The sequence below is a fragment of the Schistocerca piceifrons genome, chromosome 2 (genome assembly GCF_021461385.2).
Source record: "Schistocerca piceifrons isolate TAMUIC-IGC-003096 chromosome 2, iqSchPice1.1, whole genome shotgun sequence".
Lineage (NCBI taxonomy): Eukaryota > Metazoa > Arthropoda > Insecta > Orthoptera > Acrididae > Schistocerca > Schistocerca piceifrons.
Window position 1 is genome coordinate 296441657 of NC_060139.1, and position 22021 is coordinate 296463677.

The 22021-nt window shown below is 52.7% G+C and overlaps 38 non-coding genes across 38 annotated transcripts; 8 read left to right on the forward strand and 30 right to left on the reverse strand.

Annotated features, from left to right (window-relative positions):
* Positions 1 to 9: 9 nt before the first annotated feature.
* On the reverse strand, positions 10 to 80 carry Trnag-gcc. Its single transcript has one exon. It is a non-coding gene; the product is annotated as a tRNA-Gly (tRNA).
* Positions 81 to 422: 342 nt separating this feature from the next.
* Trnag-ucc lies at positions 423 to 494 on the forward strand. Its single transcript has one exon. It is a non-coding gene; the product is annotated as a tRNA-Gly (tRNA).
* Positions 495 to 1087: 593 nt separating this feature from the next.
* Positions 1088 to 1161, reverse strand: Trnai-aau. Its single transcript has one exon. It is a non-coding gene; the product is annotated as a tRNA-Ile (tRNA).
* Positions 1162 to 1359: 198 nt separating this feature from the next.
* Positions 1360 to 1431, reverse strand: Trnae-uuc. The gene has a single exon. It is a non-coding gene; the product is annotated as a tRNA-Glu (tRNA).
* A 305-nt stretch (positions 1432 to 1736) lies between these two features.
* Positions 1737 to 1809, reverse strand: Trnam-cau. The gene has a single exon. It is a non-coding gene; the product is annotated as a tRNA-Met (tRNA).
* Positions 1810 to 2190: 381 nt separating this feature from the next.
* Positions 2191 to 2261, reverse strand: Trnag-gcc. Its single transcript has one exon. It is a non-coding gene; the product is annotated as a tRNA-Gly (tRNA).
* A 342-nt stretch (positions 2262 to 2603) lies between these two features.
* Positions 2604 to 2675, forward strand: Trnag-ucc. The gene has a single exon. It is a non-coding gene; the product is annotated as a tRNA-Gly (tRNA).
* Positions 2676 to 3268: 593 nt separating this feature from the next.
* On the reverse strand, positions 3269 to 3342 carry Trnai-aau. Its single transcript has one exon. It is a non-coding gene; the product is annotated as a tRNA-Ile (tRNA).
* Positions 3343 to 3540: 198 nt separating this feature from the next.
* On the reverse strand, positions 3541 to 3612 carry Trnae-uuc. Its single transcript has one exon. It is a non-coding gene; the product is annotated as a tRNA-Glu (tRNA).
* A 305-nt stretch (positions 3613 to 3917) lies between these two features.
* Positions 3918 to 3990, reverse strand: Trnam-cau. The gene has a single exon. It is a non-coding gene; the product is annotated as a tRNA-Met (tRNA).
* A 381-nt stretch (positions 3991 to 4371) lies between these two features.
* Trnag-gcc lies at positions 4372 to 4442 on the reverse strand. The gene has a single exon. It is a non-coding gene; the product is annotated as a tRNA-Gly (tRNA).
* Positions 4443 to 4784: 342 nt separating this feature from the next.
* Trnag-ucc lies at positions 4785 to 4856 on the forward strand. Its single transcript has one exon. It is a non-coding gene; the product is annotated as a tRNA-Gly (tRNA).
* A 593-nt stretch (positions 4857 to 5449) lies between these two features.
* Trnai-aau lies at positions 5450 to 5523 on the reverse strand. Its single transcript has one exon. It is a non-coding gene; the product is annotated as a tRNA-Ile (tRNA).
* Positions 5524 to 5721: 198 nt separating this feature from the next.
* Trnae-uuc lies at positions 5722 to 5793 on the reverse strand. The gene has a single exon. It is a non-coding gene; the product is annotated as a tRNA-Glu (tRNA).
* A 305-nt stretch (positions 5794 to 6098) lies between these two features.
* Trnam-cau lies at positions 6099 to 6171 on the reverse strand. Its single transcript has one exon. It is a non-coding gene; the product is annotated as a tRNA-Met (tRNA).
* Positions 6172 to 6552: 381 nt separating this feature from the next.
* Positions 6553 to 6623, reverse strand: Trnag-gcc. The gene has a single exon. It is a non-coding gene; the product is annotated as a tRNA-Gly (tRNA).
* Positions 6624 to 6965: 342 nt separating this feature from the next.
* Trnag-ucc lies at positions 6966 to 7037 on the forward strand. Its single transcript has one exon. It is a non-coding gene; the product is annotated as a tRNA-Gly (tRNA).
* Positions 7038 to 7630: 593 nt separating this feature from the next.
* On the reverse strand, positions 7631 to 7704 carry Trnai-aau. The gene has a single exon. It is a non-coding gene; the product is annotated as a tRNA-Ile (tRNA).
* A 198-nt stretch (positions 7705 to 7902) lies between these two features.
* Positions 7903 to 7974, reverse strand: Trnae-uuc. Its single transcript has one exon. It is a non-coding gene; the product is annotated as a tRNA-Glu (tRNA).
* A 305-nt stretch (positions 7975 to 8279) lies between these two features.
* Trnam-cau lies at positions 8280 to 8352 on the reverse strand. Its single transcript has one exon. It is a non-coding gene; the product is annotated as a tRNA-Met (tRNA).
* A 381-nt stretch (positions 8353 to 8733) lies between these two features.
* On the reverse strand, positions 8734 to 8804 carry Trnag-gcc. Its single transcript has one exon. It is a non-coding gene; the product is annotated as a tRNA-Gly (tRNA).
* A 342-nt stretch (positions 8805 to 9146) lies between these two features.
* Trnag-ucc lies at positions 9147 to 9218 on the forward strand. Its single transcript has one exon. It is a non-coding gene; the product is annotated as a tRNA-Gly (tRNA).
* A 593-nt stretch (positions 9219 to 9811) lies between these two features.
* Positions 9812 to 9885, reverse strand: Trnai-aau. The gene has a single exon. It is a non-coding gene; the product is annotated as a tRNA-Ile (tRNA).
* Positions 9886 to 10083: 198 nt separating this feature from the next.
* Trnae-uuc lies at positions 10084 to 10155 on the reverse strand. The gene has a single exon. It is a non-coding gene; the product is annotated as a tRNA-Glu (tRNA).
* A 305-nt stretch (positions 10156 to 10460) lies between these two features.
* Trnam-cau lies at positions 10461 to 10533 on the reverse strand. Its single transcript has one exon. It is a non-coding gene; the product is annotated as a tRNA-Met (tRNA).
* A 381-nt stretch (positions 10534 to 10914) lies between these two features.
* On the reverse strand, positions 10915 to 10985 carry Trnag-gcc. The gene has a single exon. It is a non-coding gene; the product is annotated as a tRNA-Gly (tRNA).
* A 342-nt stretch (positions 10986 to 11327) lies between these two features.
* Positions 11328 to 11399, forward strand: Trnag-ucc. The gene has a single exon. It is a non-coding gene; the product is annotated as a tRNA-Gly (tRNA).
* Positions 11400 to 11992: 593 nt separating this feature from the next.
* On the reverse strand, positions 11993 to 12066 carry Trnai-aau. The gene has a single exon. It is a non-coding gene; the product is annotated as a tRNA-Ile (tRNA).
* A 198-nt stretch (positions 12067 to 12264) lies between these two features.
* Trnae-uuc lies at positions 12265 to 12336 on the reverse strand. The gene has a single exon. It is a non-coding gene; the product is annotated as a tRNA-Glu (tRNA).
* A 305-nt stretch (positions 12337 to 12641) lies between these two features.
* Trnam-cau lies at positions 12642 to 12714 on the reverse strand. Its single transcript has one exon. It is a non-coding gene; the product is annotated as a tRNA-Met (tRNA).
* Positions 12715 to 13095: 381 nt separating this feature from the next.
* Trnag-gcc lies at positions 13096 to 13166 on the reverse strand. The gene has a single exon. It is a non-coding gene; the product is annotated as a tRNA-Gly (tRNA).
* A 342-nt stretch (positions 13167 to 13508) lies between these two features.
* On the forward strand, positions 13509 to 13580 carry Trnag-ucc. Its single transcript has one exon. It is a non-coding gene; the product is annotated as a tRNA-Gly (tRNA).
* Positions 13581 to 14173: 593 nt separating this feature from the next.
* Positions 14174 to 14247, reverse strand: Trnai-aau. Its single transcript has one exon. It is a non-coding gene; the product is annotated as a tRNA-Ile (tRNA).
* A 198-nt stretch (positions 14248 to 14445) lies between these two features.
* Trnae-uuc lies at positions 14446 to 14517 on the reverse strand. The gene has a single exon. It is a non-coding gene; the product is annotated as a tRNA-Glu (tRNA).
* Positions 14518 to 14822: 305 nt separating this feature from the next.
* Trnam-cau lies at positions 14823 to 14895 on the reverse strand. Its single transcript has one exon. It is a non-coding gene; the product is annotated as a tRNA-Met (tRNA).
* A 381-nt stretch (positions 14896 to 15276) lies between these two features.
* Trnag-gcc lies at positions 15277 to 15347 on the reverse strand. Its single transcript has one exon. It is a non-coding gene; the product is annotated as a tRNA-Gly (tRNA).
* Positions 15348 to 15689: 342 nt separating this feature from the next.
* Positions 15690 to 15761, forward strand: Trnag-ucc. Its single transcript has one exon. It is a non-coding gene; the product is annotated as a tRNA-Gly (tRNA).
* Positions 15762 to 16354: 593 nt separating this feature from the next.
* Positions 16355 to 16428, reverse strand: Trnai-aau. Its single transcript has one exon. It is a non-coding gene; the product is annotated as a tRNA-Ile (tRNA).
* Positions 16429 to 22021: the final 5593 nt, after the last annotated feature.

Consider the following 22021-nt stretch of genomic DNA (forward strand, 5'->3'; position numbering starts at 1 on the left):
GCAAAATGATGCATCGGCCGGGAATCGAACCCGGGCCGCCCGCGTGGCAGGCGAGCATTCTACCACTGAACCACCGATGCTGGGGCCAGCGGTAACTTGACGCTGCTTCCCGAGCAGATGTCTCAAGGGAAAGTGGGACTGCCGTCAAGCGCCGTAGCATTCTGTGGGAAAGATGCTGCAGACGCTGAATCCTGCACTGCACTGCTTAAAAATGCCGCCAGAACGCGGTCCTCTGCGTACTCTTGCGTCGCCGGCGCCCAACTCTTGCCAAAGGATGCGAAATGTGCGCGGATACGCTGTCCGAATGCGTCTGGATGTGCTCCCCTAGCCTGCCTCGAAATGCGCCTGCCAGGTACGATCACCTTCCGCCGCTGCCGACTGGCGGGAAGCCGACACAGCGCGGACGCGCGGCGCTCGCTTGTGCGGTGGTGGTGTAATGGTCAGCATAGTTGCCTTCCAAGCAGTTGATCCGGGTTCGATTCCCGGCCACCGCAGCAGGCTTTTAATTTCGCGTATGAGTACTTTCGCCACGCGCTCTTAAATTATTGTTTTTTCGCCCTCTTACTCGCTGCTTACCAGCCCTTAGTGTGTCTCGACTTGTCTCGACTTTGCTCAGCTGACGCGAGAGCTGACGCTCTCAAATCGGCCTTTATCAAAACGACAAGCACGAGAAACGACTGAGAGAGCTAAGGAGAGGCGAGGCGATGGACACACAGCACGCCCCCTTCATTTCACGGTGGCGTCTCCCTGACCGAATCGGGCTGTAGCTCCGAAAACAAAGGAGAAACAAAAATAGGAAGTAAAAGTGCAAATAGTGCCCTGTGTTCCCATGCGCTCACCCGCCCAAGTACTGACAAGGGCCAAAGTTGTTACGCATCGGCAATCGGACATTTTCTTTCATTTTCTCTTTATCGGTTGAGAACCAGTGTATTCAAGATATTATGGCCATTGCCGAGTGAATGCTGTAGCGCTTCCCGACGAGTCGGGTTCGGATCCTCTGTCAACTTCCACGCAGGGTGATGATCTTCTGGTCATCACACTCGCCAGCTGAAATCGGCGCTGCTTTTTCGTAGTAGTAAAGGAGTAGTGGCCCGTGGGGGGATCGAACCCACGACCTTCGCGTTATTAGCACGACGCTCTAACCAACTGAGCTAACGGGCCTCGGCAGATGCAGTTGCTCAGCCCTACGCTGGAAACTGGTGGCATGAAGCCATACACCATTTCTATGGTCGTCGTGTGTCTGCTTCCCTAGTCTATATTCTGCTGACGGTCACGAAACAGTAGCTATATTGCGAGCAGGACGGGAAACGGCCGCTCGGACAGCTCAAACCTGTCACGATTCGTGTGGAAAAAATTCCGTTCCGGTACCGGGAATCGAACCCGGGCCTCCTGGGTGAAAGCCAGGTATCCTAGCCACTAGACCACACCGGATGCGGCCGTTTCGTTCGACCGTTCGTACGGTCGCTTGTCGCATTTCGTGTCGAGTGCCGCGTCGGCGCCCCTCTCTCTTTGCGAGCATCTTTGCACATAGTGACTGGCAAGGCGCGCACCTCAAACGTCGCAGAGCAATGCTTTTGGCTTCATGCTCTGCTGGGAGAAGAGGAAAAGGGAAGCTGTAAGTAGCAATAACAGGAAGTAAACATTTTCCCGCTGAAGCGTTGAAACGTTGTGGATAACAAACAAGAAATGCGTTGGCGCCCTAGCAACAGCACCACCATCAGTCACAGAAAATTAAATGCCCCGGGTGAGGATCGAACTCACGACCTTAAGATTATGAGACTTACGCGCTGCCTACTGCGCTACCGAGGCACGGGTGCAACGCTTGTCCTGCAAACTGGGTAAATGCCGTACCCAATATTAGACGTAGAGACACTGTACTTCCTGGATAACGTGTTCTGTTGCTACACGTGCACTGCCGGCCCAGTTGATTGCGGTGCTGCTGCAGCTGTTGCAACGATAGGCAGCACTCCTTGTCGTTAAAGTTCAGAGCCTCGGAGGCACCCGGACCCGGCAACTTGTGAGGCCAGGCCGACGCTAGTCTGTAGAACATGATGCGAGCGTCCTAGTGGGGACCCGCGAGTGCTGCGTTCTCGGTCCTTCTCAAGGGAAATCCAGCTACACATTCTTGTGGATCGTGCATCTCAAGCGCTCAAGCCACGCGGCAGCATCATCGCGGGAAAAGCAAAATGATGCATCGGCCGGGAATCGAACCCGGGCCGCCCGCGTGGCAGGCGAGCATTCTACCACTGAACCACCGATGCTGGGGCCAGCGGTAACTTGACGCTGCTTCCCGAGCAGATGTCTCAAGGGAAAGTGGGACTGCCGTCAAGCGCCGTAGCATTCTGTGGGAAAGATGCTGCAGACGCTGAATCCTGCACTGCACTGCTTAAAAATGCCGCCAGAACGCGGTCCTCTGCGTACTCTTGCGTCGCCGGCGCCCAACTCTTGCCAAAGGATGCGAAATGTGCGCGGATACGCTGTCCGAATGCGTCTGGATGTGCTCCCCTAGCCTGCCTCGAAATGCGCCTGCCAGGTACGATCACCTTCCGCCGCTGCCGACTGGCGGGAAGCCGACACAGCGCGGACGCGCGGCGCTCGCTTGTGCGGTGGTGGTGTAATGGTCAGCATAGTTGCCTTCCAAGCAGTTGATCCGGGTTCGATTCCCGGCCACCGCAGCAGGCTTTTAATTTCGCGTATGAGTACTTTCGCCACGCGCTCTTAAATTATTGTTTTTTCGCCCTCTTACTCGCTGCTTACCAGCCCTTAGTGTGTCTCGACTTGTCTCGACTTTGCTCAGCTGACGCGAGAGCTGACGCTCTCAAATCGGCCTTTATCAAAACGACAAGCACGAGAAACGACTGAGAGAGCTAAGGAGAGGCGAGGCGATGGACACACAGCACGCCCCCTTCATTTCACGGTGGCGTCTCCCTGACCGAATCGGGCTGTAGCTCCGAAAACAAAGGAGAAACAAAAATAGGAAGTAAAAGTGCAAATAGTGCCCTGTGTTCCCATGCGCTCACCCGCCCAAGTACTGACAAGGGCCAAAGTTGTTACGCATCGGCAATCGGACATTTTCTTTCATTTTCTCTTTATCGGTTGAGAACCAGTGTATTCAAGATATTATGGCCATTGCCGAGTGAATGCTGTAGCGCTTCCCGACGAGTCGGGTTCGGATCCTCTGTCAACTTCCACGCAGGGTGATGATCTTCTGGTCATCACACTCGCCAGCTGAAATCGGCGCTGCTTTTTCGTAGTAGTAAAGGAGTAGTGGCCCGTGGGGGGATCGAACCCACGACCTTCGCGTTATTAGCACGACGCTCTAACCAACTGAGCTAACGGGCCTCGGCAGATGCAGTTGCTCAGCCCTACGCTGGAAACTGGTGGCATGAAGCCATACACCATTTCTATGGTCGTCGTGTGTCTGCTTCCCTAGTCTATATTCTGCTGACGGTCACGAAACAGTAGCTATATTGCGAGCAGGACGGGAAACGGCCGCTCGGACAGCTCAAACCTGTCACGATTCGTGTGGAAAAAATTCCGTTCCGGTACCGGGAATCGAACCCGGGCCTCCTGGGTGAAAGCCAGGTATCCTAGCCACTAGACCACACCGGATGCGGCCGTTTCGTTCGACCGTTCGTACGGTCGCTTGTCGCATTTCGTGTCGAGTGCCGCGTCGGCGCCCCTCTCTCTTTGCGAGCATCTTTGCACATAGTGACTGGCAAGGCGCGCACCTCAAACGTCGCAGAGCAATGCTTTTGGCTTCATGCTCTGCTGGGAGAAGAGGAAAAGGGAAGCTGTAAGTAGCAATAACAGGAAGTAAACATTTTCCCGCTGAAGCGTTGAAACGTTGTGGATAACAAACAAGAAATGCGTTGGCGCCCTAGCAACAGCACCACCATCAGTCACAGAAAATTAAATGCCCCGGGTGAGGATCGAACTCACGACCTTAAGATTATGAGACTTACGCGCTGCCTACTGCGCTACCGAGGCACGGGTGCAACGCTTGTCCTGCAAACTGGGTAAATGCCGTACCCACTATTAGACGTAGAGACACTGTACTTCCTGGATAACGTGTTCTGTTGCTACACGTGCACTGCCGGCCCAGTTGATTGCGGTGCTGCTGCAGCTGTTGCAACGATAGGCAGCACTCCTTGTCGTTAAAGTTCAGAGCCTCGGAGGCACCCGGACCCGGCAACTTGTGAGGCCAGGCCGACGCTAGTCTGTAGAACATGATGCGAGCGTCCTAGTGGGGACCCGCGAGTGCTGCGTTCTCGGTCCTTCTCAAGGGAAATCCAGCTACACATTCTTGTGGATCGTGCATCTCAAGCGCTCAAGCCACGCGGCAGCATCATCGCGGGAAAAGCAAAATGATGCATCGGCCGGGAATCGAACCCGGGCCGCCCGCGTGGCAGGCGAGCATTCTACCACTGAACCACCGATGCTGGGGCCAGCGGTAACTTGACGCTGCTTCCCGAGCAGATGTCTCAAGGGAAAGTGGGACTGCCGTCAAGCGCCGTAGCATTCTGTGGGAAAGATGCTGCAGACGCTGAATCCTGCACTGCACTGCTTAAAAATGCCGCCAGAACGCGGTCCTCTGCGTACTCTTGCGTCGCCGGCGCCCAACTCTTGCCAAAGGATGCGAAATGTGCGCGGATACGCTGTCCGAATGCGTCTGGATGTGCTCCCCTAGCCTGCCTCGAAATGCGCCTGCCAGGTACGATCACCTTCCGCCGCTGCCGACTGGCGGGAAGCCGACACAGCGCGGACGCGCGGCGCTCGCTTGTGCGGTGGTGGTGTAATGGTCAGCATAGTTGCCTTCCAAGCAGTTGATCCGGGTTCGATTCCCGGCCACCGCAGCAGGCTTTTAATTTCGCGTATGAGTACTTTCGCCACGCGCTCTTAAATTATTGTTTTTTCGCCCTCTTACTCGCTGCTTACCAGCCCTTAGTGTGTCTCGACTTGTCTCGACTTTGCTCAGCTGACGCGAGAGCTGACGCTCTCAAATCGGCCTTTATCAAAACGACAAGCACGAGAAACGACTGAGAGAGCTAAGGAGAGGCGAGGCGATGGACACACAGCACGCCCCCTTCATTTCACGGTGGCGTCTCCCTGACCGAATCGGGCTGTAGCTCCGAAAACAAAGGAGAAACAAAAATAGGAAGTAAAAGTGCAAATAGTGCCCTGTGTTCCCATGCGCTCACCCGCCCAAGTACTGACAAGGGCCAAAGTTGTTACGCATCGGCAATCGGACATTTTCTTTCATTTTCTCTTTATCGGTTGAGAACCAGTGTATTCAAGATATTATGGCCATTGCCGAGTGAATGCTGTAGCGCTTCCCGACGAGTCGGGTTCGGATCCTCTGTCAACTTCCACGCAGGGTGATGATCTTCTGGTCATCACACTCGCCAGCTGAAATCGGCGCTGCTTTTTCGTAGTAGTAAAGGAGTAGTGGCCCGTGGGGGGATCGAACCCACGACCTTCGCGTTATTAGCACGACGCTCTAACCAACTGAGCTAACGGGCCTCGGCAGATGCAGTTGCTCAGCCCTACGCTGGAAACTGGTGGCATGAAGCCATACACCATTTCTATGGTCGTCGTGTGTCTGCTTCCCTAGTCTATATTCTGCTGACGGTCACGAAACAGTAGCTATATTGCGAGCAGGACGGGAAACGGCCGCTCGGACAGCTCAAACCTGTCACGATTCGTGTGGAAAAAATTCCGTTCCGGTACCGGGAATCGAACCCGGGCCTCCTGGGTGAAAGCCAGGTATCCTAGCCACTAGACCACACCGGATGCGGCCGTTTCGTTCGACCGTTCGTACGGTCGCTTGTCGCATTTCGTGTCGAGTGCCGCGTCGGCGACCCTCTCTCTTTGCGAGCATCTTTGCACATAGTGACTGGCAAGGCGCGCACCTCAAACGTCGCAGAGCAATGCTTTTGGCTTCATGCTCTGCTGGGAGAAGAGGAAAAGGGAAGCTGTAAGTAGCAATAACAGGAAGTAAACATTTTCCCGCTGAAGCGTTGAAACGTTGTGGATAACAAACAAGAAATGCGTTGGCGCCCTAGCAACAGCACCACCATCAGTCACAGAAAATTAAATGCCCCGGGTGAGGATCGAACTCACGACCTTAAGATTATGAGACTTACGCGCTGCCTACTGCGCTACCGAGGCACGGGTGCAACGCTTGTCTTGCAAACTGGGTAAATGCCGTACCCAATATTAGACGTAGAGACACTGTACTTCCTGGATAACGTGTTCTGTTGCTACACGTGCACTGCCGGCCCAGTTGATTGCGGTGCTGCTGCAGCTGTTGCAACGATAGGCAGCACTCCTTGTCGTTAAAGTTCAGAGCCTCGGAGGCACCCGGACCCGGCAACTTGTGAGGCCAGGCCGACGCTAGTCTGTAGAACATGATGCGAGCGTCCTAGTGGGGACCCGCGAGTGCTGCGTTCTCGGTCCTTCTCAAGGGAAATCCAGCTACACATTCTTGTGGATCGTGCATCTCAAGCGCTCAAGCCACGCGGCAGCATCATCGCGGGAAAAGCAAAATGATGCATCGGCCGGGAATCGAACCCGGGCCGCCCGCGTGGCAGGCGAGCATTCTACCACTGAACCACCGATGCTGGGGCCAGCGGTAACTTGACGCTGCTTCCCGAGCAGATGTCTCAAGGGAAAGTGGGACTGCCGTCAAGCGCCGTAGCATTCTGTGGGAAAGATGCTGCAGACGCTGAACCCTGCACTGCACTGCTTAAAAATGCCGCCAGAACGCGGTCCTCTGCGTACTCTTGCGTCGCCGGCGCCCAACTCTTGCCAAAGGATGCGAAATGTGCGCGGATACGCTGTCCGAATGCGTCTGGATGTGCTCCCCTAGCCTGCCTCGAAATGCGCCTGCCAGGTACGATCACCTTCCGCCGCTGCCGACTGGCGGGAAGCCGACACAGCGCGGACGCGCGGCGCTCGCTTGTGCGGTGGTGGTGTAATGGTCAGCATAGTTGCCTTCCAAGCAGTTGATCCGGGTTCGATTCCCGGCCACCGCAGCAGGCTTTTAATTTCGCGTATGAGTACTTTCGCCACGCGCTCTTAAATTATTGTTTTTTCGCCCTCTTACTCGCTGCTTACCAGCCCTTAGTGTGTCTCGACTTGTCTCGACTTTGCTCAGCTGACGCGAGAGCTGACGCTCTCAAATCGGCCTTTATCAAAACGACAAGCACGAGAAACGACTGAGAGAGCTAAGGAGAGGCGAGGCGATGGACACACAGCACGCCCCCTTCATTTCACGGTGGCGTCTCCCTGACCGAATCGGGCTGTAGCTCCGAAAACAAAGGAGAAACAAAAATAGGAAGTAAAAGTGCAAATAGTGCCCTGTGTTCCCATGCGCTCACCCGCCCAAGTACTGACAAGGGCCAAAGTTGTTACGCATCGGCAATCGGACATTTTCTTTCATTTTCTCTTTATCGGTTGAGAACCAGTGTATTCAAGATATTATGGCCATTGCCGAGTGAATGCTGTAGCGCTTCCCGACGAGTCGGGTTCGGATCCTCTGTCAACTTCCACGCAGGGTGATGATCTTCTGGTCATCACACTCGCCAGCTGAAATCGGCGCTGCTTTTTCGTAGTAGTAAAGGAGTAGTGGCCCGTGGGGGGATCGAACCCACGACCTTCGCGTTATTAGCACGACGCTCTAACCAACTGAGCTAACGGGCCTCGGCAGATGCAGTTGCTCAGCCCTACGCTGGAAACTGGTGGCATGAAGCCATACACCATTTCTATGGTCGTCGTGTGTCTGCTTCCCTAGTCTATATTCTGCTGACGGTCACGAAACAGTAGCTATATTGCGAGCAGGACGGGAAACGGCCGCTCGGACAGCTCAAACCTGTCACGATTCGTGTGGAAAAAATTCCGTTCCGGTACCGGGAATCGAACCCGGGCCTCCTGGGTGAAAGCCAGGTATCCTAGCCACTAGACCACACCGGATGCGGCCGTTTCGTTCGACCGTTCGTACGGTCGCTTGTCGCATTTCGTGTCGAGTGCCGCGTCGGCGCCCCTCTCTCTTTGCGAGCATCTTTGCACATAGTGACTGGCAAGGCGCGCACCTCAAACGTCGCAGAGCAATGCTTTTGGCTTCATGCTCTGCTGGGAGAAGAGGAAAAGGGAAGCTGTAAGTAGCAATAACAGGAAGTAAACATTTTCCCGCTGAAGCGTTGAAACGTTGTGGATAACAAACAAGAAATGCGTTGGCGCCCTAGCAACAGCACCACCATCAGTCACAGAAAATTAAATGCCCCGGGTGAGGATCGAACTCACGACCTTAAGATTATGAGACTTACGCGCTGCCTACTGCGCTACCGAGGCACGGGTGCAACGCTTGTCCTGCAAACTGGGTAAATGCCGTACCCAATATTAGACGTAGAGACACTGTACTTCCTGGATAACGTGTTCTGTTGCTACACGTGCACTGCCGGCCCAGTTGATTGCGGTGCTGCTGCAGCTGTTGCAACGATAGGCAGCACTCCTTGTCGTTAAAGTTCAGAGCCTCGGAGGCACCCGGACCCGGCAACTTGTGAGGCCAGGCCGACGCTAGTCTGTAGAACATGATGCGAGCGTCCTAGTGGGGACCCGCGAGTGCTGCGTTCTCGGTCCTTCTCAAGGGAAATCCAGCTACACATTCTTGTGGATCGTGCATCTCAAGCGCTCAAGCCACGCGGCAGCATCATCGCGGGAAAAGCAAAATGATGCATCGGCCGGGAATCGAACCCGGGCCGCCCGCGTGGCAGGCGAGCATTCTACCACTGAACCACCGATGCTGGGGCCAGCGGTAACTTGACGCTGCTTCCCGAGCAGATGTCTCAAGGGAAAGTGGGACTGCCGTCAAGCGCCGTAGCATTCTGTGGGAAAGATGCTGCAGACGCTGAACCCTGCACTGCACTGCTTAAAAATGCCGCCAGAACGCGGTCCTCTGCGTACTCTTGCGTCGCCGGCGCCCAACTCTTGCCAAAGGATGCGAAATGTGCGCGGATACGCTGTCCGAATGCGTCTGGATGTGCTCCCCTAGCCTGCCTCGAAATGCGCCTGCCAGGTACGATCACCTTCCGCCGCTGCCGACTGGCGGGAAGCCGACACAGCGCGGACGCGCGGCGCTCGCTTGTGCGGTGGTGGTGTAATGGTCAGCATAGTTGCCTTCCAAGCAGTTGATCCGGGTTCGATTCCCGGCCACCGCAGCAGGCTTTTAATTTCGCGTATGAGTACTTTCGCCACGCGCTCTTAAATTATTGTTTTTTCGCCCTCTTACTCGCTGCTTACCAGCCCTTAGTGTGTCTCGACTTGTCTCGACTTTGCTCAGCTGACGCGAGAGCTGACGCTCTCAAATCGGCCTTTATCAAAACGACAAGCACGAGAAACGACTGAGAGAGCTAAGGAGAGGCGAGGCGATGGACACACAGCACGCCCCCTTCATTTCACGGTGGCGTCTCCCTGACCGAATCGGGCTGTAGCTCCGAAAACAAAGGAGAAACAAAAATAGGAAGTAAAAGTGCAAATAGTGCCCTGTGTTCCCATGCGCTCACCCGCCCAAGTACTGACAAGGGCCAAAGTTGTTACGCATCGGCAATCGGACATTTTCTTTCATTTTCTCTTTATCGGTTGAGAACCAGTGTATTCAAGATATTATGGCCATTGCCGAGTGAATGCTGTAGCGCTTCCCGACGAGTCGGGTTCGGATCCTCTGTCAACTTCCACGCAGGGTGATGATCTTCTGGTCATCACACTCGCCAGCTGAAATCGGCGCTGCTTTTTCGTAGTAGTAAAGGAGTAGTGGCCCGTGGGGGGATCGAACCCACGACCTTCGCGTTATTAGCACGACGCTCTAACCAACTGAGCTAACGGGCCTCGGCAGATGCAGTTGCTCAGCCCTACGCTGGAAACTGGTGGCATGAAGCCATACACCATTTCTATGGTCGTCGTGTGTCTGCTTCCCTAGTCTATATTCTGCTGACGGTCACGAAACAGTAGCTATATTGCGAGCAGGACGGGAAACGGCCGCTCGGACAGCTCAAACCTGTCACGATTCGTGTGGAAAAAATTCCGTTCCGGTACCGGGAATCGAACCCGGGCCTCCTGGGTGAAAGCCAGGTATCCTAGCCACTAGACCACACCGGATGCGGCCGTTTCGTTCGACCGTTCGTACGGTCGCTTGTCGCATTTCGTGTCGAGTGCCGCGTCGGCGCCCCTCTCTCTTTGCGAGCATCTTTGCACATAGTGACTGGCAAGGCGCGCACCTCAAACGTCGCAGAGCAATGCTTTTGGCTTCATGCTCTGCTGGGAGAAGAGGAAAAGGGAAGCTGTAAGTAGCAATAACAGGAAGTAAACATTTTCCCGCTGAAGCGTTGAAACGTTGTGGATAACAAACAAGAAATGCGTTGGCGCCCTAGCAACAGCACCACCATCAGTCACAGAAAATTAAATGCCCCGGGTGAGGATCGAACTCACGACCTTAAGATTATGAGACTTACGCGCTGCCTACTGCGCTACCGAGGCACGGGTGCAACGCTTGTCCTGCAAACTGGGTAAATGCCGTACCCAATATTAGACGTAGAGACACTGTACTTCCTGGATAACGTGTTCTGTTGCTACACGTGCACTGCCGGCCCAGTTGATTGCGGTGCTGCTGCAGCTGTTGCAACGATAGGCAGCACTCCTTGTCGTTAAAGTTCAGAGCCTCGGAGGCACCCGGACCCGGCAACTTGTGAGGCCAGGCCGACGCTAGTCTGTAGAACATGATGCGAGCGTCCTAGTGGGGACCCGCGAGTGCTGCGTTCTCGGTCCTTCTCAAGGGAAATCCAGCTACACATTCTTGTGGATCGTGCATCTCAAGCGCTCAAGCCACGCGGCAGCATCATCGCGGGAAAAGCAAAATGATGCATCGGCCGGGAATCGAACCCGGGCCGCCCGCGTGGCAGGCGAGCATTCTACCACTGAACCACCGATGCTGGGGCCAGCGGTAACTTGACGCTGCTTCCCGAGCAGATGTCTCAAGGGAAAGTGGGACTGCCGTCAAGCGCCGTAGCATTCTGTGGGAAAGATGCTGCAGACGCTGAATCCTGCACTGCACTGCTTAAAAATGCCGCCAGAACGCGGTCCTCTGCGTACTCTTGCGTCGCCGGCGCCCAACTCTTGCCAAAGGATGCGAAATGTGCGCGGATACGCTGTCCGAATGCGTCTGGATGTGCTCCCCTAGCCTGCCTCGAAATGCGCCTGCCAGCTACGATCACCTTCCGCCGCTGCCGACTGGCGGGAAGCCGACACAGCGCGGACGCGCGGCGCTCGCTTGTGCGGTGGTGGTGTAATGGTCAGCATAGTTGCCTTCCAAGCAGTTGATCCGGGTTCGATTCCCGGCCACCGCAGCAGGCTTTTAATTTCGCGTATGAGTACTTTCGCCACGCGCTCTTAAATTATTGTTTTTTCGCCCTCTTACTCGCTGCTTACCAGCCCTTAGTGTGTCTCGACTTGTCTCGACTTTGCTCAGCTGACGCGAGAGCTGACGCTCTCAAATCGGCCTTTATCAAAACGACAAGCACGAGAAACGACTGAGAGAGCTAAGGAGAGGCGAGGCGATGGACACACAGCACGCCCCCTTCATTTCACGGTGGCGTCTCCCTGACCGAATCGGGCTGTAGCTCCGAAAACAAAGGAGAAACAAAAATAGGAAGTAAAAGTGCAAATAGTGCCCTGTGTTCCCATGCGCTCACCCGCCCAAGTACTGACAAGGGCCAAAGTTGTTACGCATCGGCAATCGGACATTTTCTTTCATTTTCTCTTTATCGGTTGAGAACCAGTGTATTCAAGATATTATGGCCATTGCCGAGTGAATGCTGTAGCGCTTCCCGACGAGTCGGGTTCGGATCCTCTGTCAACTTCCACGCAGGGTGATGATCTTCTGGTCATCACACTCGCCAGCTGAAATCGGCGCTGCTTTTTCGTAGTAGTAAAGGAGTAGTGGCCCGTGGGGGGATCGAACCCACGACCTTCGCGTTATTAGCACGACGCTCTAACCAACTGAGCTAACGGGCCTCGGCAGATGCAGTTGCTCAGCCCTACGCTGGAAACTGGTGGCATGAAGCCATACACCATTTCTATGGTCGTCGTGTGTCTGCTTCCCTAGTCTATATTCTGCTGACGGTCACGAAACAGTAGCTATATTGCGAGCAGGACGGGAAACGGCCGCTCGGACAGCTCAAACCTGTCACGATTCGTGTGGAAAAAATTCCGTTCCGGTACCGGGAATCGAACCCGGGCCTCCTGGGTGAAAGCCAGGTATCCTAGCCACTAGACCACACCGGATGCGGCCGTTTCGTTCGACCGTTCGTACGGTCGCTTGTCGCATTTCGTGTCGAGTGCCGCGTCGGCGACCCTCTCTCTTTGCGAGCATCTTTGCACATAGTGACTGGCAAGGCGCGCACCTCAAACGTCGCAGAGCAATGCTTTTGGCTTCATGCTCTGCTGGGAGAAGAGGAAAAGGGAAGCTGTAAGTAGCAATAACAGGAAGTAAACATTTTCCCGCTGAAGCGTTGAAACGTTGTGGATAACAAACAAGAAATGCGTTGGCGCCCTAGCAACAGCACCACCATCAGTCACAGAAAATTAAATGCCCCGGGTGAGGATCGAACTCACGACCTTAAGATTATGAGACTTACGCGCTGCCTACTGCGCTACCGAGGCACGGGTGCAACGCTTGTCCTGCAAACTGGGTAAATGCCGTACCCAATATTAGACGTAGAGACACTGTACTTCCTGGATAACGTGTTCTGTTGCTACACGTGCACTGCCGGCCCAGTTGATTGCGGTGCTGCTGCAGCTGTTGCAACGATAGGCAGCACTCCTTGTCGTTAAAGTTCAGAGCCTCGGAGGCACCCGGACCCGGCAACTTGTGAGGCCAGGCCGACGCTAGTCTGTAGAACATGATGCGAGCGTCCTAGTGGGGACCCGCGAGTGCTGCGTTCTCGGTCCTTCTCAAGGGAAATCCAGCTACACATTCTTGTGGATCGTGCATCTCAAGCGCTCAAGCCACGCGGCAGCATCATCGCGGGAAAAGCAAAATGATGCATCGGCCGGGAATCGAACCCGGGCCGCCCGCGTGGCAGGCGAGCATTCTACCACTGAACCACCGATGCTGGGGCCAGCGGTAACTTGACGCTGCTTCCCGAGCAGATGTCTCAAGGGAAAGTGGGACTGCCGTCAAGCGCCGTAGCATTCTGTGGGAAAGATGCTGCAGACGCTGAACCCTGCACTGCACTGCTTAAAAATGCCGCCAGAACGCGGTCCTCTGCGTACTCTTGCGTCGCCGGCGCCCAACTCTTGCCAAAGGATGCGAAATGTGCGCGGATACGCTGTCCGAATGCGTCTGGATGTGCTCCCCTAGCCTGCCTCGAAATGCGCCTGCCAGGTACGATCACCTTCCGCCGCTGCCGACTGGCGGGAAGCCGACACAGCGCGGACGCGCGGCGCTCGCTTGTGCGGTGGTGGTGTAATGGTCAGCATAGTTGCCTTCCAAGCAGTTGATCCGGGTTCGATTCCCGGCCACCGCAGCAGGCTTTTAATTTCGCGTATGAGTACTTTCGCCACGCGCTCTTAAATTATTGTTTTTTCGCCCTCTTACTCGCTGCTTACCAGCCCTTAGTGTGTCTCGACTTGTCTCGACTTTGCTCAGCTGACGCGAGAGCTGACGCTCTCAAATCGGCCTTTATCAAAACGACAAGCACGAGAAACGACTGAGAGAGCTAAGGAGAGGCGAGGCGATGGACACACAGCACGCCCCCTTCATTTCACGGTGGCGTCTCCCTGACCGAATCGGGCTGTAGCTCCGAAAACAAAGGAGAAACAAAAATAGGAAGTAAAAGTGCAAATAGTGCCCTGTGTTCCCATGCGCTCACCCGCCCAAGTACTGACAAGGGCCAAAGTTGTTACGCATCGGCAATCGGACATTTTCTTTCATTTTCTCTTTATCGGTTGAGAACCAGTGTATTCAAGATATTATGGCCATTGCCGAGTGAATGCTGTAGCGCTTCCCGACGAGTCGGGTTCGGATCCTCTGTCAACTTCCACGCAGGGTGATGATCTTCTGGTCATCACACTCGCCAGCTGAAATCGGCGCTGCTTTTTCGTAGTAGTAAAGGAGTAGTGGCCCGTGGGGGGATCGAACCCACGACCTTCGCGTTATTAGCACGACGCTCTAACCAACTGAGCTAACGGGCCTCGGCAGATGCAGTTGCTCAGCCCTACGCTGGAAACTGGTGGCATGAAGCCATACACCATTTCTATGGTCGTCGTGTGTCTGCTTCCCTAGTCTATATTCTGCTGACGGTCACGAAACAGTAGCTATATTGCGAGCAGGACGGGAAACGGCCGCTCGGACAGCTCAAACCTGTCACGATTCGTGTGGAAAAAATTCCGTTCCGGTACCGGGAATCGAACCCGGGCCTCCTGGGTGAAAGCCAGGTATCCTAGCCACTAGACCACACCGGATGCGGCCGTTTCGTTCGACCGTTCGTACGGTCGCTTGTCGCATTTCGTGTCGAGTGCCGCGTCGGCGCCCCTCTCTCTTTGCGAGCATCTTTGCACATAGTGACTGGCAAGGCGCGCACCTCAAACGTCGCAGAGCAATGCTTTTGGCTTCATGCTCTGCTGGGAGAAGAGGAAAAGGGAAGCTGTAAGTAGCAATAACAGGAAGTAAACATTTTCCCGCTGAAGCGTTGAAACGTTGTGGATAACAAACAAGAAATGCGTTGGCGCCCTAGCAACAGCACCACCATCAGTCACAGAAAATTAAATGCCCCGGGTGAGGATCGAACTCACGACCTTAAGATTATGAGACTTACGCGCTGCCTACTGCGCTACCGAGGCACGGGTGCAACGCTTGTCCTGCAAACTGGGTAAATGCCGTACCCAATATTAGACGTAGAGACACTGTACTTCCTGGATAACGTGTTCTGTTGCTACACGTGCACTGCCGGCCCAGTTGATTGCGGTGCTGCTGCAGCTGTTGCAACGATAGGCAGCACTCCTTGTCGTTAAAGTTCAGAGCCTCGGAGGCACCCGGACCCGGCAACTTGTGAGGCCAGGCCGACGCTAGTCTGTAGAACATGATGCGAGCGTCCTAGTGGGGACCCGCGAGTGCTGCGTTCTCGGTCCTTCTCAAGGGAAATCCAGCTACACATTCTTGTGGATCGTGCATCTCAAGCGCTCAAGCCACGCGGCAGCATCATCGCGGGAAAAGCAAAATGATGCATCGGCCGGGAATCGAACCCGGGCCGCCCGCGTGGCAGGCGAGCATTCTACCACTGAACCACCGATGCTGGGGCCAGCGGTAACTTGACGCTGCTTCCCGAGCAGATGTCTCAAGGGAAAGTGGGACTGCCGTCAAGCGCCGTAGCATTCTGTGGGAAAGATGCTGCAGACGCTGAATCCTGCACTGCACTGCTTAAAAATGCCGCCAGAACGCGGTCCTCTGCGTACTCTTGCGTCGCCGGCGCCCAACTCTTGCCAAAGGATGCGAAATGTGCGCGGATACGCTGTCCGAATGCGTCTGGATGTGCTCCCCTAGCCTGCCTCGAAATGCGCCTGCCAGGTACGATCACCTTCCGCCGCTGCCGACTGGCGGGAAGCCGACACAGCGCGGACGCGCGGCGCTCGCTTGTGCGGTGGTGGTGTAATGGTCAGCATAGTTGCCTTCCAAGCAGTTGATCCGGGTTCGATTCCCGGCCACCGCAGCAGGCTTTTAATTTCGCGTATGAGTACTTTCGCCACGCGCTCTTAAATTATTGTTTTTTCGCCCTCTTACTCGCTGCTTACCAGCCCTTAGTGTGTCTCGACTTGTCTCGACTTTGCTCAGCTGACGCGAGAGCTGACGCTCTCAAATCGGCCTTTATCAAAACGACAAGCACGAGAAACGACTGAGAGAGCTAAGGAGAGGCGAGGCGATGGACACACAGCACGCCCCCTTCATTTCACGGTGGCGTCTCCCTGACCGAATCGGGCTGTAGCTCCGAAAACAAAGGAGAAACAAAAATAGGAAGTAAAAGTGCAAATAGTGCCCTGTGTTCCCATGCGCTCACCCGCCCAAGTACTGACAAGGGCCAAAGTTGTTACGCATCGGCAATCGGACATTTTCTTTCATTTTCTCTTTATCGGTTGAGAACCAGTGTATTCAAGATATTATGGCCATTGCCGAGTGAATGCTGTAGCGCTTCCCGACGAGTCGGGTTCGGATCCTCTGTCAACTTCCACGCAGGGTGATGATCTTCTGGTCATCACACTCGCCAGCTGAAATCGGCGCTGCCTTTTCGTAGTAGTAAAGGAGTAGTGGCCCGTGGGGGGATCGAACCCACGACCTTCGCGTTATTAGCACGACGCTCTAACCAACTGAGCTAACGGGCCTCGGCAGATGCAGTTGCTCAGCCCTACGCTGGAAACAGGTGGCATGAAGCCATACACCATTTCTATGGTCGTCGTGTGTCTGCTTCCCTAGTCTATATTCTGCTGACGGTCACGAAACAGTAGCTATATTGCGAGCAGGACGGGAAACGGCCGCTCGGACAGCTCAAACCTGTCACGATTCGTGTGGAAAAAATTCCGTTCCGGTACCGGGAATCGAACCCGGGCCTCCTGGGTGAAAGCCAGGTATCCTAGCCACTTTTTTTTTTTTTTTTTTTTTTTTTTTGTTTTTTAACCCGATCAACCGTCTCATCCACCTTTATTACTGCCCTGACACTCATTTACACACATATCTGCTTTCGTTCACGTTTGCTCGCCTGATGCTTGGACCCCAAAAACCACAACACAAAGATATCGTAAATGCCGTGAGAATAACCAAGACTCAGCAAACAAAAGTATGTTCGGCTACCGTGAATCGAATCCGGGCCTCGTGGCTGAAAGCCATGTCTCCTAACAGCTTTCCATTCTTTCTGACCGCCAGACAATCAGACTTGCAAGGCAAGCACCATAGTCACTGCCGTTTCTAGTAGTATCTGTGGAACCTGTTCCCGCGTAATTTACTTGTTTTCCCGCATGTACGACATTGGTAGTTTTGGAATATTTAAAATGCATTGTCAGATGTGGGGTTCGAACCCACGCTCCCCTTAGGGAACCAGAGCTTACATCTGGCGCCTTAGACCGCTTTTTTTTTTGTTTTTTTCTTTTTCCGTTCCGGTACCGGGAATCGAACCCGGGCCTCCTGGGTGAAAGCCAGGTATCCTAGCCACTTTTTTTTTTTTTTTATGCCTTATCCTTTTTTTTTTTTCTTTTTGTATTTCTTTCACTGTGTTGACCCAGTGCAGCTCGGGGGAGGCGCATTGGGCAGGGGTCGAAACCCGAGGCCTGGCCATGACGTCTCCCCCTCCCTGCACTGAAGCACAGTGGCACCAATACGTAGTAATTTCCCTTGGTTCAGAGTCTTATGATATTTATATGTGGACACGGGGCTTGTGATGCAGTGTCTATCCAAACAGGTAAAAGCTTGGCAGGAAAGCAAAATAAGTAAGAGCTAGCGAGAATGTCTTCCCTATCGTGAAGTGAGATCAGTATGCCCCTATACCGGTGCCATTAATGTAACTGGCGCAGGAGCGATCAATAGAAGTGGAAACTTAACCAATCCCCTGCTTTTCGAAGACAATACTAAGCATATTCGCAAAGTCCCTCTTAAGATGTGGGAGAGATTGTTGCGTCCAGTACTCATGAAGCATGTAACCAATAAACGAAATAAAATCGGAAATACCATCACCATCAACCACTGCAAAAATGTAACGGCCAAGAAGCCACATAATGGTATTGTTCTTTGTCCCGGGATAAAAAACCGTGTCCGGCCAGCAGAGAATATCAGTTGTAAATGCCGATTCCGAGCTCCTGGTGAGTAACGCCAATTGTCGGCGCAGCCAGTACCACATGCGAAGACGGTCAGCGCAGGTAAATCGGTGTTGGAGTGTATCAACACAACCACACGTTTGACAAAGCGGAGAGACACTTAAACCTATGCGATGAAGTCGTTCGTTCGTAGGAATCAGCTGGTGAACTACCTTATACCATAGGGAGGCAACAGGTGCTGAATGAACGGGTAAGCTAATATTCGTCCATATGTGACGCCAATGAAAACGGGGATATTGCAAAACAATCGGGATGGAAGAAGAAGACCTGTGCCATTTGTCAAGCAGTGTTCGCATAGTAAAAACAGGACGACGTTGGAAGTGGAGATCCAGATAACTAATCTCAATGTAGAAGTCCCGAACATGCCGTAGCTTCGCATTTAGAGGCCCTACGTTAATAGGCGGTGACAAGCTCGCAGGACGAACGACATGGAATAATCGCGAAGTAACAGTCGGGGACTCAGAAAATAAAAGATGGAGGGTGCGCTTAACATAAAGGGCCGCAGCCTTGACACGGACATCGGTGAACGACAAGCCGCCCGCAAGACGCGGCTTCGTAAGAACATCACAACGTAATTTAAAAATGTGCCCCCGCCAAATATATCTGTTGATAAGCTGGACCATTTTTGCACCCTGCATTCTTGGAAGCGGAAACAACTGAGCAACGTAAAATACTTTACATAAAACATAAGTGTCTAATACACGCTTTTTTTGCAGTAGCGGTATCGAACGCCATGAGTGTTCGAATAAAACACCTTGAAGCTTGGAAATGGCCACTTGCCAATTTTTTGCAGCCATACGAAGAGGACACCGTTCAAGATAGATGCCTAAATGTGTATGGTGTTCAACAGCCGTAACCCACGGAACAACCACATTTTCAAAGCCCCGCAAATTCAGAAGTTTGCTTTTACGGGGGTTGAGACGAGAACCGGAGGCCGCAGAAAATTTATCTAGTTCCATTTTCAACTGCGGCACTTCGGCGGCGGAACGAAGCAAAACAACCAAATCATCAGCATAAGCTGTTGCTGTCAGGGTAACCCCAGAAATCGTAAGACCACGAAGTGTCGAGTTGAGACGAGAGAGGAGTGGTTGAAGGGAGAGAGCATAAAGGGTCATGGATAAAGGGCTACCTTGCGGGACGCCACGTTTAATATCAATGACCTTCGTTAGCTGGCCATTAATGTCAATCTTAGCAGAAATACCAGTCGTCATATTCTTAAGTACCAGCAGCGCCTTTTCATTAAAACCGAGTCGGCGCAGCAGAAGCTCTAAAAACGAATGGGACACACGATCAAAAGCCTTACTAAAATCAACAAATAAAAGCGCACAGGAAATATTGGTGACAGCGACAATCGACACGACATCACGATACCCCGCCAGAGGAGTCAATATGGAGCGCCCTGGAAAGCAGCTTTGACAAGGAGTTATCACAGGTGTAAGCAAGAGGGATAGACGTGCATTAACAGCCCTAGCAGCCGTCTTATAATCAAAATTAAAAGGGTTAAAGGACGAAAGTCACTAGCTGTCTTCAAACCAGCAGATTTTGGTATCAGGACAACCGTACCTCTCTTGAAATCGGCTGGAATTGTGCCACCATTCAAGATTTCATTTACAATATCCGTAAAAACAGGCCCTATAATAGTCCAAAAGCGAACAAAAAATTCCTTAGGAAGGCCATCCGGACCAGGAGATTTGTGAGATGGTGAACAAGCAATGAAAGCTGAAATTTCGTCTGCAGTAAAAGGAGCTAAAAATTCCACATTATGGTCCTCTGTTAAAACTAATGGGATAGCAGTTAAAATCTCGTCAACATCAAGCCGATCAGAATCAGCCACAGCATATAAGGTCTCATAGTAGCAGGTAAGTTCATGGGTTATTTGATTCTGTAAGGTAAGCCGGCAACCATCAGCTGCCATAAGGCCGTCAATCAATACACGTCGACGGTTCTTGTGGTGACGAAACAGGTGGTACATGGAAGTCATTTCATGTGCTAAGGTGGACGGCGGTTTAGATTTAATCTTCAATCCTTCCATCTGAAGCCGTTTAATACTAAGGAGCTTGGCTTTAATTTTCCGAATCTCAGAAAGGTGGGCACCTGTCATTCGAGAAGTATCATAAAGTTCGCGAAGCACCGAATAATAATACTCAAAAGTCAGTTTCAGATCTCGCGCTCTATTATAACTGTAGGACATTAAAGTGCGACGTAGTTTTGGCTTCGCACAGTGGATCCACCAGTGAAGCTTAGACGGATAGTATCGCAGAGAACGTAAACACATGTCCCACGCCGTCTGTATTAGAGGTTCGATGTCAGGGTCATCGAGCAAGGAGACATTTAATTTCCACAGCGGCCGATAAAGTTTAAGAGGCTGACGCTCCAAATTAATTATAACCGCAAGGGCACAATGATCCGTAAAACTGGCTGGAATAACACCTACATTTAAAACAGAAACACTAAGGGGATCAGAAATATACAATCGGTCCAGTCGACTACTTGACGTGGCAGTAAAAAATGTAAATTTAACTAAAGTGGGGTGTTTAACCTCCCACGCATCGCGTAGTCGTAGTTGACGTACAAGAGAATGTAGCTCGAAACAATAATTAAAATGAGGCGATTGGTCCTTAGCTTGTAATACACAATTAAAATCACCCCCCAATATCAAAGTCGCAGGATTTTTGCGTAAAAGATAAATCAGATCCTCTTTATAAAAACGAGACCGTTCCTGCCGTTTGCTGGAACCAGAGGGGGCGTAAATATTAACCAAGCTTGTGTCAAATAACCGACAACCAATACCCCTTCCCGAGTCTAAGAGCTCAATTTCGGTAACGGGGATACCGTCACGAATTAGTAAGGCAGTACCTGTGGAAAACTCAGGCGCAAAATTTATAATAGTGCGAAAGCCAGGAACAAACAGGTGTGCAACGGAGACTTCCTGCAGGAAAACAACATCAGCTGCAGAGTCATAAATGAACTGCTGCAGAGACGCTAACTTCAGAGCAGATTGAATGCTATTTATATTTAAGGTAATAAACGTGTACGCCTGCAACATCAACAAAACAAAAGGGAAAATGAACCCTAATTACACCACATTAGAAGCAACGACATCCAGATCATCAACATCAGACATGGCAGAGGGTGATTGCCCGGAATCAACGGAATCAGAGTCATCCTTTGCATGCTTGTGTTTTTTCCGCACCGCGTGAAGATTGGGGGGCACTTTCACCCGACGGCGTATCTGATGCACACCAGATTCAAGAGCAGGTGGAGTGGGGGGTTCGAGATCAGGCACGTCAACCAAGGCATCCGAAGGATTAGCAGGGCGAGAGGAATCAGAAGAAGGAGCAAGCAAGGGGAAAACTGCATCAGGAACATCGGCACCGGCATCAGAAGGTGTAGGTATTGGAAGTGTAGGAGGTGGAGAGATAGGGTTGGAATCCGCTGAAGCGGAGCGCGCAGTTCTAGAAGCGATTTTCCGACAAACAGCTGTCTGCACCGAAGTGTCGTCAACATGTTGTGATGCCTGTGTCGGGGGGGATGTCAACACCACCGCGACCGAATGTTGGGGCTCTTGCGCCGACGGCGTGGCAGCAAGTTTGACGTCATCAGGCAAAGCAGGAGACACAGTGGGAACAGAATCCAAAACAAGCATGGGAGATTCCGGAAGTCTCTCGTCAGATCCGCAAACCGGCTGCGAAACAGCAGCTTCGTCATCAGTGCTACCGGTATCACTAGCTCGACGGCGTTTGTTATTGGAAACAGACGGGATCGGTGTAGAAGCAGCCGATACATCTGGGCGAGTGGGTAACGGGGGAAAACCTGCATCAGAGGAAGGTGTCACCCGTTGTGAAGAATCTACTGCAGGAGGCTGACACGAGACAGTGGAGGAAGCTGCTGGCACAAGATCGGCAACCGTTAATTTGCGGCGTTGTGCTAGCCCATTTTTAAGCACAAACACCCGCTTAGGGCAATTAGCACGAACATGACCATTTTCATTACATAGAAAACACGTACCAACTTGCCCCTCATAAGTAAGATGAACACGATAACCACATACAACCAGATGGGACGGTATGTTCGACTTAATATGCATTTCAACCGATCTGACACCATTATA